This window comes from Nicotiana sylvestris, chromosome 9 (assembly GCF_000393655.2).
Source record: "Nicotiana sylvestris chromosome 9, ASM39365v2, whole genome shotgun sequence".
NCBI lineage: Eukaryota > Viridiplantae > Streptophyta > Magnoliopsida > Solanales > Solanaceae > Nicotiana > Nicotiana sylvestris.
Window position 1 is genome coordinate 979,543 of NC_091065.1, and position 14,099 is coordinate 993,641.

Here is a 14,099-nt window from a genome sequence, read left to right on the forward strand (position 1 = left end):
GTTGGTGAGAGGATTCACAATTAACACAATCATATTCTTGAAATAATGTATCAAAATACCAACTACAAAGAAATATAAAGTTCGACGAGTAAACAATCTCGGAATAGATCAAAGCACATTATAATCTTGAAACTGCTGCGATTCTTGACTTCTCGAATTGTTGGCCTGTCAAATATATAAAAGTTTAATATAGATAAATAAATAAATAATTACCTATATATTATTCAACTATTGAGTTTAAAAAAACAAGTAAGATATACCTGAGTGAAATGACTTGCATTATCATAAATTTGTGTGGATCCATTTTGGTTAGTCGACTTCTTTCCCTGAGCTTTCTTCTGCTTTGATTTCAACTCAAGAGAAGTTTTCATCCTCGCTTTTGTATGATGCAACCCATCACCATGCAACTCAACAACAACAACAACCCAGTATAATCCCACTTAGTGGGGTCTGGGGAGGGTAGTATGTACGCAGACCTTACCCCTACCCTGGGGTAGAGAGGCTGTTTCCAAATAGACCCTCGGCATCCTTTCCTCCAAGAACTTCCCATCTTGCTCTTGGGTAGACTCGAACTCACAACCTCTTGGTTGGAAGTGGAGGTTGCTTACCGTCAGAACAACCCCTCTTGTCTTTTTAATTTTTTGGCCCTTGTTAGGACCTCCTTGTTACTATATTTTTCTTGTGCGCTCCTAATCTGACAACCACTAGATGGACTTGCAACCTTCATAGCTTGTTCCACTTTTGAACTCAGCTCATTTGCATATGTCACAGCTAACTTAAAACCTTCATCTGTTTCAGAAGCTTTGGATGCTATTCTAACAAATACCGGACAAAGGAATTTATAGCGGTTCATTCGCATCAAATTTCGGTTCTTTTTCTATGTCTTGCCCATCAATTTCCCTTATGTTATCAACCTTTGCATTTTTCATCCACCTTTTCAATATGTATTCTAATGGTATTCTTGTAACTCCTCTTACCACGTCAAGAATTCTTATAATATGACGACAAAGTATACCTATGGACTCAAACTTCATGCAAGAACAAGATATTGTATCGCCTACCTCTCCCACCTTGACAATACGCTCTCGAGTGTGCCCATGTTTGCTAACCATATACATGATAAATGAATTATTTCTTTCACATTCATACACTCTAATTGACAAAGATCTCATATATTCATCTTGAAATTTTTCAAAAATATTTGGTGTATATACCTCCCTAGCATGAGCCAGAATAAGTACATCTACTTTTAACACCGGTAATCGTTGTGATGCATCACAAGTATCCTGTATCTCATTTTACCTTTTATCCTCAATGGCACGATCATAATGCTTGAAAAATTGCACTAGATTATAGTCTGACTGCAAATAGTCTTTTAAATCACTGTTCAGGCTCTCACTCAATTGTGTGTTGTTCATATCACCTGAAAAAATTTGCTTTCCGTATGCTGCAAATAATTTTTCCCTCAATGCATATATTCCTTGCAACCATTTATTTTCGCGAAGACTATATCTATCAAGCATATTATTCCATGCATCTATAAATTCTTCTTCATCCTCATATTTGTAAATGCATTTTCTAAAATCACCACGAAAAGAGGCATACCTTTTATATACTTGATGAGATGTTTAGCTGCATTTTGCTCCATGTACCAAACACATAATCTATGATGAACTTCAGGCATGACAATTGAAATGGCCTTACTCATAGCAGGATCTTGATCTTTGAAAATTGCACATGGTTTTTTTCTGGACATCGCTCTATAAAATGTTTCAAACAACCACTAAAAAGATTTAGCAGTCTCATCATACATCAATGCACCTCCAAAAATTACCATTTTTCTATGGTTATTCCATCCCACAAAGCTAGCAAGGGGCCTATATTCCTTATTTGTTCGATAAGTAATATCAAACGAGAGCACATCTTCAAAAATCTCATAGTCCATGATCATCTTCGAATCTGCCCAAAATATATTTGTGATCATATCATCAACATCTAACTGCACCGCAAAAAAGAAAGATGGATCTTCAATTCTCTTCTTCTCAAAATACTCTAATAGTGCACCTGAATGCAGAAGAAGAAAAAATAAGAAAAATAAATATGTGTATCTTCCAAACTAATAAAATAAGCTTCAGAATTGTAATATAGCTACGAAGATTATAGTACATTATGGAAAAATGTATTACCTGCTTCGCCTTCTTTCATAGCTTTTTGCCTTTTCGTTCGAAGATAATTCTTTTGATCTTGCCTAGTGTAACCCAAATATTCGCGACCACCCGCTTGAAAACTCATGAAATCAAAGGTTTCTTTAGACATCAATCCAGCATCTTCCGCCAAATCAATTTCATGAGTTTGTACCTCATTTATTTTCTATGAGACGGCAACATGTGAACCATTGATGGTGGGAGAAGTGAATGATTGTGTTCTTCGTCAACCTTACTAATTCGATATTTTCCGGAAGGTTGATGCGTAATAACAACATGAGCTTGACATCTAATTCTAGTTACTCTCCGTGGATTTTTAACCTGTGCTCTTCGTTTATCATCTCCACGAAAACCCTCTTTGAAGCATGTAATTTTTCTTGACGTTACATATCCTAGTTTCTTATTTGTGTTCACATATTCTTTACGAGTACTAAAATCAATCCTTCTTGCATACTCGTTATAAAAATTAATTGCAGCATCATCACTCTCAAATTCAAGCCCCAGTTTAGGCTCAAAATCGATATACACTTGAGGTTTATTTGGTAAAACTTCTTCCGATTTATCAATGTTTTCCATTATTCTTCAAAAGAAACAAATTATAGGTTAGTATTTTATACTTTATAATACCGATGAATAAAAAAACATATATATAAATACATATAGAATAATATATCCATATTTGAAAATTAGAATTGCTCACTAAACAAATAAGTATTTACCCAATGATTATAGTTCTTAAAAAAATAATTTCAAAATTGTCTAAATAGAGATTGTTTTTTTTTTTTTTTTTTTTTGAGAAAAGCGGATCACTGTGCCCTAAGTGATAGTGCCCTAAGAGATTGTTATATACATTACGTTTTTACCCCTAATTTTATTTCTATATTCCCGTCTCGTTTTTAACTTATTCGAGGTTTAATAGAGTTTATCGTTCAATGATATTTGCGGCTCATTTAAATATGTGGATTTTAGTTAGAAGAATTGACCATATAGGATGCCATCCAACTATTTAAATTAAAAATAATCGAAGAATATATAATATTATGTATAATTTGTATATAATATAAGTATAATCGTGTATAACAAAATGAACTTCCGATTAGCTGCGGCCTCTTCTTCTAACCAAATTTGGTCAACGAAAGTACTTCATATCAATGAAGCATAAAAGTAAAACTAGAACAGTTACCAAACTCCCAACCAGAGACGGACCCAGGATTCGAGCATGACGGGGGCACCACTGTATATGCTAATCGCCAGCGATAAAATTCGGCTTGCAACTCTTTGAAACTTAATGATTATGATGACTTATCATCCAAGTATTAACAAAAAGAAGTTCTAAAGAAAAAGAAAGCACTAAACGGGGAGAGAGAGAATTCTTCGCAATAGGGCGTTCAAACGTAAAATTATAAAAGACTTACTAAAGAAATTAAGATAAGATTATGTTATTACTAAAAGAATTGAAGAAGAGTCTCAAACTCTTAGTTTCCATTGCCAATGCAAAGTGATTGTTAAAGAAGATTGTGGGAGAAGATTTGTATTTTTCTATTTGTGGAGCGATAAGTTGCAATTTGAGGCTTTCAATTCTAAGGAAGGAATTTACAAAAAAGAATAAAATTGATTAAGTTGACTATATTTTGTATTAGTACTAAACTATAATTGAATATTAAGAAAAGAAGAAGATTAAAGTAAAAATAAAGTAATTTGCTATTAAATAAAAATTACATTGTATTCAAAGAACTAAAATAAAAAAAGGAGACAGACTGAGGAAAGCTTTGGGTAGTTTCGAACCTGTGTCACCATAGCATAGGAGAGAATTTAAGTGTCCAAAGCAACCACTTCTTCCATCCATCACTTTGTGTTTGGGGCGCCATTAAAATATTTAAGGGGTCCCGTATATAAGTACACACATATATAATATGTATATACAAAATTTTTGTCGAGGCTAACGGGGTCACGTGGCCCCTCAACTACCAACCTAGGTCCGCCCCTGCTCCCAACTAAGTGCCCAAAGATTGATTTGTAAATCATATTTCATTTGCAAATAACATTAAAGTCTAACTAGAGCCTATAGTAATTTGTTGAATTGTTTGTGATTAGTACACTTGGTTAGATATGTACTAGCATGGCTTGTATTTGAAGTACATATATCAAGATTACCGGAGAACTCATAGTCAAAATTTTCATCAAGTTAAAAAACAACAACATACCCAAAGTAATCTCACAAGTGGTATTTGGGAGGGTAGTGAGTACGCGGGATCTTGTGCAGATAAAGAGACTATTTCCGATAAACTCTCGGCTCAAAGCTAGCATGCACAATCACAACGGTATAGAGGAATGCAGTAGTAAAAAAGTCATAAAAGAGAAGCAATAATAGATCAAGATAATAGTAAAATCAAATCATACGCAACATCAGGTAATAATAGGAATCTAAGACTAGAAATACAGAAACTTTTCATCAAGTTCTGATGAAATTTTTCCAGATAAATAATTCCAAGATAGATCTACACTTTGGGGGAAATAAACATACTCTCACTTCTCGTTACATCAAATTTCTAGTCTCAAACTTGAAAATATAACAACATAATGTAAAACTAGTAAAAGAAAAAGGAGATGAAACCTTTTACTCCATTCCTAGGAAGAACAATTAACTAGTAACTAAAGGGCGGCCCGGTTCAGGGAAGGGCCGCATCCTAAGGGGTGTGATGTAGACAGACTACCCTAATGCGAGCATTAGTGGCTGCTTCCACGGCTCAAACACGTGACCTACTTTACCGTTGCTCCAAGGCTCCCTTTACGTGACCTTCTTCACAATGATTTCTTGCCCACTGTGCAAGGTTCATACATTCATCTTTGTCAACAGGTTCCTTTCCAGTAGCTAGCTCCAGTAGTACCACTCCAAAGCTATAAACGTCGCTCTTTCTACTTACTTTAGTTGCATATGCATACTCTAAAATTTTCAAGGAATGAAAGTCATACCAACTTGAAAATATAAACTAATAAAGAAATACAAAGGGAACATTATGAAAAACTCACCGTTCCCCCTAAGGAGGATCCAGGATTTTGGGAAGATGGGTGCACTATTATAAAGAGGTAGATTCGGTTTAATTATATAAAATTTACAATGACAAAACAAGAATATGAATTTCAAAGTGTTGATTTGAAAATTTTGAAGAATAAACCAAACAAAAGAAGAAAGAAAAAGTAAAATTACTTAATTAATACGCAAGAAGTGGCACCAGATATGCCCATCTATCATGGGTGTGCCACATTCTAGAAAAAGAAAGGAAAAAAACCAACAAGATTGAACATAAGATTTGAACTCCCAGCCTCACTCAGAAAGGTGCACAAAATAACCATCGCATTATATGATACTTTGAGCTTTGGTACGTACATATATATTTAAATATTTTTTATATAATATAACATTATCATCCATAATATAGGGAGGGGAGCATGTGTTCACGTGCCCGAACCCACCTAGATACACTCGTGTTCCCTCCAGGTCCAATATATTAGTCGTCTTAGAACAATAAGAAATCACTCATTACTTCTATTTTTTCTCTTTCTAAATCCATCTTTACCAGTCCCAAATAGTGGAGTCTTAACTAAGGAAAGAGAAAAGGTAGTTTGGGAAAATATTCTTGTGATTAAGACTATTAAATATCATTTTTAAGGAGCGTGTAAAAACCTATTAAAAGACAGATAATATAGACCGGAGGTAGTATATTAGATCTGATGCGTACCTGGAGCAATGTAGCTGAAAGTGCCAGCAACAACAGAAGCAATCTTAGTATCTCCACGCTTAGCCAGGACTTTTGCTAGTCCAAAATCTGCAACTTTTGTTGTTGTTAGTATGCATGTATTTGTAAATAATGATTCTGGAAATTAGAACGTTAGCTTATAAACATAAATATAAATAAAACAGAAATTAATTCGAGCCCACTGAATTCACAGTGTTACCTTAAGGAATTTAATCCCCTCCTAGTACCCAAGGTTATGGATTATTTCTTCCCAGGATAGAACGAATTACACACTGGTGTAGCGGTACTTCAAACCCCAGTGTTTCAGCGAATACAAAGTTCGGCAGTAAATCACACTTACGGATGCTTTGTTTGTAGTTTAAAACAATGCAGAAAAAGGGAGGAAAACTCAGAAGTCGAATGGAAATTCTGAGAGGAAGGAATGCAAATTATAGCCAACGTTGAGTTTCGGTGTAGAGAAGATCAATAGCTCTCAATTCTGTTTTGGTGTGTGATTCTCTAACTGCTGCTGCTCATATTTATAGCAGTCAGTTGTGAGACCCGCCCCCTCTCCATGGTGGAGCATGCATTAGCTTGTTATGGAGCAAGCACTTAGCCATGGTGGGAGAAGCACTAGGCGGCTGCTATTGCAACTGGTGGTACAATACACGGATTGGAACATATCCGTTACAAACACGGATAATATTACGTTAATATTTACTATTAACAAATAAATTTGGTCCAAAAAATTAATCAATCAATCATTTGTCCGAAGCCGAAGCCAAAGCCGAGCTAAGCGAGCAACGACGGCGGCGCGAGGCTTGCCTTCTTCCTAACTCTTTAAGAGCTACATGAAGTGCATTTGTATATAAACCCACCAAACTCCTTTTCCTCTACCAATGAGGGGACAATGTCTCATTAAAAGGAAAGGGAAACTTAAAATTTTACTCAAAATTTTCATTTCCCTCTATTTCCCATTCACCTTCTTTTTAAACTCAAACAACTTTTGCATTCAATTCATTGTCCAGTAAGATGTTACTCGATTTAATGTCTCGATGAATAATGGGCGAAGAGCAACCGTGGTGCATGTAGTAAAGACCATGGGCAGCTCCAACAGCAATACGAAGCCTTGTATCCCATGTCAGGACAACATTTTTTGCTGGACTGACCAATGATTGGTAACTTTGCTTAGGATGCAACCATTTGTCTAAGCTTTGATTTTCCATGTACTCATACACTAGAATTTTTGACTTCTCATTTGATATGCAGCAAAACAGATTTACAATGTTAACGTGTCGAATTTCACTCAATATTTGAAGTTCTGCAAGGAACTGTTTCTGTATTCTGTTGTCTAAGTTTCTTTCTTTGTATATTCTTTTAACAGCAACATGACTTCTATTTTGATTGACAGCAACGCAGTAGACGTTACCAGATCCTCCACTCCCAATCAAGTTCTCTTCAGTTAGATTTAGCAGAATTTCTGATTTTGTGAAGTTAATCTTCGATAAGGAATGAACTTCCAATCATCGATCTCCTGTGTCTTCCTCAAAGAGTGTTTGTAATAATGTAGCACCAAGATACGGTAATTAACAAGAATAAAAGAGTAACAACGACACCAAGATTTTTACGTGGAAAACCCTTTTAATAAGGGAAAAAACCACGGCCCCGAGAGAAGCAACTGATATCACTATAGTAAGGAATTTTATACTTTGTAGGTCCGAGTAAAATACTCCAAAGACCACTACAACACTCAAAAGAAATAACTCTCTTTTGATATTCCCACCTCACTACAATATCGCTCACTCTCTATTTTTCTCACAAACTATTTTCTTATACCCTGTCGGTGAAACCTCACTCTTTCTTTCTCTCTTTGTTGGTGTGAAGAAATGAGAGTTGAAGCTCTCTTTTTATAGTCAAAGCTTCACTCTCTAAAGCCTACAATATTTGACAATTTACACACACTTTTCACAATTCAACAAAGTTGGCTACCAAACCAAAGAAATTCTAAAAGGTTGACTACCAAACCAAACTAATTCAACAAGGTTGGCTACCTAACCAAACCAAGTCAACAAGATTGATTACCAAACCAAAGAAACTTTTATTAGGCACATGCCTAATGCATCTTCAATGAGATGGACATCATCATAACTCTCCAATTGGGATTGGTAAGCGGCCAAAAAGTTGGTTGTATTCAAGACATAAATCGCTCAAATTCTCAAAACGAAAGAGCCAACCTGGAATTGATCCATTCAGATAGTTTCTTGACATATCCATGTATTCAAGCCTGGAAAGACCTGATAAAGCTTCTGGAATGTTTCCGATCAAATTTGAATTTACAATAATAATTCGTCTCAGATTCTTCAACTTACCTAGCTCATTTGGAATGGTAGCAAACTCAAATTTCTTCATGTTTGATGCATCTAAGATCTCAAGGTTTGAGAGATTTCCGATTTCCGGGGGGGTTGAACCTTCAAAATCATTGCCCGTAAGATGCAGATGTTTCAACTCTGAGAGTGTTTAACAAAAAATCTGAGTCTTTGGTCAAAGCTAAAAAGAAATTCTGGTTACTGATAATCAAGAGACAAAATAAAATACTTTTGAGAATGATGGTAAAAAAGTAAATAGTTGTGTATTTCAATGAATTCTCAATAGTATTCCGTGTCCTTACAAATGATGATACTTCTTCCTTTTATAGATAATTCTAGGTAAAGGAATGAAGCCTCAGCTTTAATGATATAATTATGAGTAATAAATGACATTAAATAAGCCGTTATACAATCATTCCTATTAAATACCAATTTTGTAACGTATCAAGTATTTAATAATGAATTTGGACTTCTTTCTGTCATCAGATCTTTGTCTTTAATGCCTTCTAATCCGTTGGCTGTAAATAATTTAAATTGGTACGAGACTCGTATCTATACGTCGTCTCGTGCCTATTTAAATTCTTCTTCCCGTGGTTGTCTCTATCCGTGCCTCTTAGTCAATTGTTGCGCTTTAACCATTTAACTAATCCACGTGTCATGTCACATCATCTTTAATATAAACTCAGTTTTTTCCCAATACAGAGAGCTTACCAACAGCTCCTGGAATTAAGCCGCTGAAATAATTTCCATTGAGATTTAAAGTGGTTAGCCTAGACATTCGATGAATGTCCGTAGGCAATGGTCCATGATGTCCATTAAAAGAAATATCAAGAACTTTCAGCTTTGAGCAGTTGTACAGAGCTGTTGGAAATGATCCTGATAAAAAGGTTGATGCAAGTATAAGATGTGTGAGATTTTTGTGTTTACAAATGATTGGTGGGATTGCAGTAAGGTACTGGTATTCGAGATTTATGCCTGTGACAAAACCATGAGAACACGAAATCTCTGGCCAACTGCAAGGATATGAACTGAGATTCCATCGCTGGTGGATATCCGATGTATTTCCCAAATAGCTCTTGAGCTTCAATAAGATGGTCCTCTCATCTTCTTTTACAACAGTGGTTTGAGAATTTGCATGAAGAAGTGGGAAAGTAACAAAGAAAATGATCATGAGATAATGGTATTTGTTCATTTTCATGGATCCTTTTCTTTTCAAAGTTTTGCCAAATCTTGATAATTTCTGTGCGAAATGGATCCTTGTGCTTGTTTAACCAAAAATCTGAGTCTTTGGTCAAGGCTAAAAAGAAATTCGGGTTACTGATAATCAGGAGACGAAAACAAAATACTTTTGAGAATGATGGTAAAGTAGTAAATAGTTTTGTATTTTAGTAAGATCCCAATATATTTCGTATCCTTACAGATGGTGAGTTCTTCTCCTTTTATAGCTAATCCTAGGAGAATAGGTAATGCCTTTGTCTTAATGAAGCAATTATGAGCAATAAATGACATTAAAAGAAACGTTACACAATTATTTCTTTTTAAATATCAAATATTCTAACGTATTTGATATTTAATGCTATATTTAAACTCTTTTACGTCATCAGATTCGTATCTTCAACTTCTTCCGATCTTCGGTCTTTAGATGACTTGGATAGGTACGAGACTCGTACCTATTTTAGTAACGGTCCGCACCAATGTTGCTTTCTTTTTCCCTTATCTGTTGTCACCCGTGCTTCTTGGCTATTTATTGTGTTTTGACCGTTTGACCAGTCCACGTGTCATGCCACGTCACCTACAATGTAAATTCAGTTTTTTCCCAATACTGATAGTCCCCCCACTTTCCATTTATTTATCAATTAAATAATTGGGAAGTGGATTTTCATAAAAATGAAATTTTTGTCGTAATTAATATTATGACAAACACTGACACTTCAATTGTCCCTTCCATTTAATGCTTTACATACGTGTCACCTTCTGATTGATTCTTCAATTCTACCCCCTTTTTTCGAGACTTCTTCATTCACACTATTCACGAAATGATAGTGGCCTTTATTATAGGCTTTCCTTCATTGCACTTTTATGTTTGACGGTTGTCATTATAAGCATTTTTAACCCTCTTTCGTTTACCTTCTTCTTCATAGATCTTCAACAAGCAATTTCTTACTTACTTGTATTTTCTCTCCCTTTTAGTACATCCTTCTTCAACAATGTCATCTCCAAACCCTAAACCTAGAAAAGTTCCAATTCTTGATCACTTCCCCAATGCCCCTACAAGACATAGGAGAGGCAGAGGAGGTAGGCTTCGGAGCTTGGGCCTAGGGTCCGCTCGTGATGGTTTATCTGGTCTTGCTTCTTCTTCTCCTAATATTGGGAGTTCTATTCCGAAGACCCCTTCTTCTAAAGGTAAAGAAATCCTTGATTCTTCTCAAGAACCTTTAATCGATGAAATTGTTCCCAGTGATTTGTCTTTTGGGAGTGATAGAACGTCTCTTCAAAGGCAAATTGCAAATTTAGAAAAAGCTGACACTTATCCTTCATTAGTAACCGAGCTTACAATCCCTACCATCAGAAGGGATTGTAACTGGAGCAATAGTCTACGAATGTCAATTCCTTCCCCAAATCAAAGAATTTCTTCCTTTAGAAATGGTTATTCTTTCGTTTATACTTACCCATTTACTTTGGGTTTTAATCCTCCGGTTGACCCAGTCATTATTAACTTTTGTCGTTTCTTTAAAATCTGTTTGGCCCAAGTCGGTCCCCTAGTGTGGAGAGCAGTGGCTTGTCTGAGATACTTATCTGCCAAAGCCAATGTCGACTTCACCCTTTCTCACCTTATTCATTTATACCATCCCAATTTAATGCGCCATGGGGTTTTTACCTTAACTGCAAGAAGCAAAAAGGTTTTGGTAAACCCTGAAGATGACAGGGATCGTGGATGGTACACCCATTATGTTGTTGTACGTACGGTGGACTTGCTTGGTGAAACAAATATTCCCTTCCCTGAGAAGTGAAATTTTGCACGTAAGTTTCCTTTTATTTACCGCACCTCTTTTTGAGAATTCTGATTCTTTTTCTCACTTCGTCTCTTTTTGGTTTTTTGTAACAACCATGGGAGATGTGGAACTTATTCCTAACTTCCGTGGTTGGGTAGATTCAATTTTGAAGAATGCTCCTAAGGATCAAAGAACTTGGAAATCAATTTCTTCTTTACATGGCTGAAAGGTGAAAACACATGGTATGTCCCTTTTTACACATTTTTTTTACATGCCAAGCACCTTTTTCTCAATGTTGATTATGTATCCTTCTTTTGATCAGGATTTGGTGTTAGAGGAATGACAGCTGAAGTAGCTATGGTCATTCGCATGTCTGCTAATGCTGCACTTGATTTGAACAAAGCTCGAGCTTCGCTTCCCAAAAGGAAAGCTATAGGAGAAAGTTCTGAGAATGAGGAAGAGGAAGATACATCTTTAATTGCCAGGCCAAGAGTTAGGAGACAAGTCATTAATAGTGATGAAATTGAGGATACCCCTGCTCAAACTTTGTCCACCGAGCCTGTTTTGATTCATTCTGACGAGGACACCATGCCAAAAGATACTAATGAATTAACTCAGCGTCTTTTTGATAGTGGTTTTGAGAGTGGCGAGCCCGACCCTGTTTTTGATGAAGCTCCTCTCTCCTCATTCGTTCCTATTTCCTCCATTCCTTTGCCAGTTTCAACTGCACCTGCTTTCGTTCCTGTGTCAGTTTCTTCATCTTCTCCTTCCATCCCTTCTTTGACTCTTATGGCTCCTGCTGCTATGTTTTCCTTTTCTACTACCCCTCCTTCCATGGCTCCTCCTCCCTTCGTTCAGTATACAGAGGCGGGTTCTAGCAGTAGAACCATGGCTATGAGAAGTGTTACTCTTGAAGTTCCTGCTAACCATAGCCTTTTGAGAAAGACTGGTAGAGCTGATGTTTGGCTCGAGCCTCTAATCGGTGATATTGAGAAGAAAAAGATGGAGAGCCACAGCTGCCTGACTCTGATGAATGACATAGTTCATTCTACTTTGAAGGTATTTTTCCTTTACCAACAAGTTTTTTATTTTCGATCTACAAATCCTCATTTCTATGAGTTGTCTCTGTAGGCTAACCTTATTGGTACCGAATTGATGGGAAGAATTTCCCTTCTGGAAAGAAAAACCCGTGAGTCTGAAAAATCCATCCATGAGGCCGAGGAAATAGCCAGGGGAGCCCAGCTTGAAGCAGCTAATTGGAAAGAACAGTTTGAGAATGCTCAGGGGACCATAGAGGAGTTGCAAGAAAGTAGAAATCTCCTGGAGCAGCAAAAGCGTGGTTTGACTTCTGAACTAGCGACTGCCAAGGCTTCTTCAAGCCAATTTAAAAGAGATAAAAAGCTTTTGGAGTGCTCAATGTCAGAACAATTATCAAAGGCTAGTGAAGAAGTCAGGGAGCTTAAGGCACTTTTAGCCAAGAAAGAAGAATATGCAGGATAATTAGTGCAAAGCTTGACTCAAGCTCAAGCTGACTTACATACCTCCTCTGACGAGATTCGAGCTTTGAAGAGCTCTCATGCCTCCCTTGAAGCTTCCCTTGATTCCCATTTAGCTGAACATCAAATATTGAAGAATGATCTTGCTATGTGGGAAAGGGAGTATGGACTTCTGGAGGAGAACTTCAACATAGAGGTGAGTTGGGCTTTCCTGAAATCTCGTCGTGATGCTCTGATGGAAGCTGCTCAGGAAAGCTTCGATTTGCAATCTAAATTAGCCAAAGTCTTAGACACTATCGAGAAAAGTCAACAACCTGTTGATACTCCTTCTCCTGCACTTGAAGCTCCTGGAACGGAAGAGCTTTTAAATGAAGAAGTAACTACTGCAGCAATTGAGGTTGCAATTCCGGCTCCCGAGGGTGAAACTTCTATGACACATTCCATGGAAGCTGAAGCTCCTGTGATTCTTGCTCCCCTCGGTGATTTCAATACTCCAAGCCCAATTAAAATTGCTCTTGAAAATGAAATTGCAACTTCTGATGTTCCAACCCCTTCAGTGACTAGCTGAAAATGAAATTGTTGTTTTTGTTTTTATTAATTGGTGGTGTTATCCCTTGGCAACTTTAAGGGATCTTTTGACGAAGTCCCCAGTTATCATAATGGGACATTTGTAAAAAACAAATATTTTGGTGACTAAGTTTGTACTTAATCTTTTATATTAAGAAGTTTTTATTGGTACTTCCGTATATTTTATTCTTGCCCATTTATCTAGGACTTATAGAATAGCTTAGCATTTTTATTCTTTTAAAATGCTTTATGATTCTTCTCATGGATTATCAACATGAGGCTTATAAAAGAGGGCCCTTTTATTTTATCGACACTTAATTAAGAAGACGTCTCAACTTCATAATGGTGTTTATAATACGATGAAAGAAATAGGAATACACACGTTTTGTATGAAACAACTTTGGCAAGTTTCTATTCATGAACTTTAACAAGTGTTTGACTATTACATGTATTACAATACATCTACAACTTTCTCGTAACTGTTTTTTTTGTAACAGATTTGTACATAACATAGAATAAACAAGGTTTTTCTTCATAACCTGTTTCAGTACATAGTCATGACCCTATCTTTATATATTAAGAAGGGTTTGAGAGGTGACTTTGTTTATGAGTTTTGAGAGATGACTCTGTTATTCTCATGAATGCTGAAGACTTCGTAACTTTTTCTCAACACTTGTCTCTTTGTGACCGAATTTTGTTCGATATTCGTATCTGCACTTCTACACGTATTTGTGTA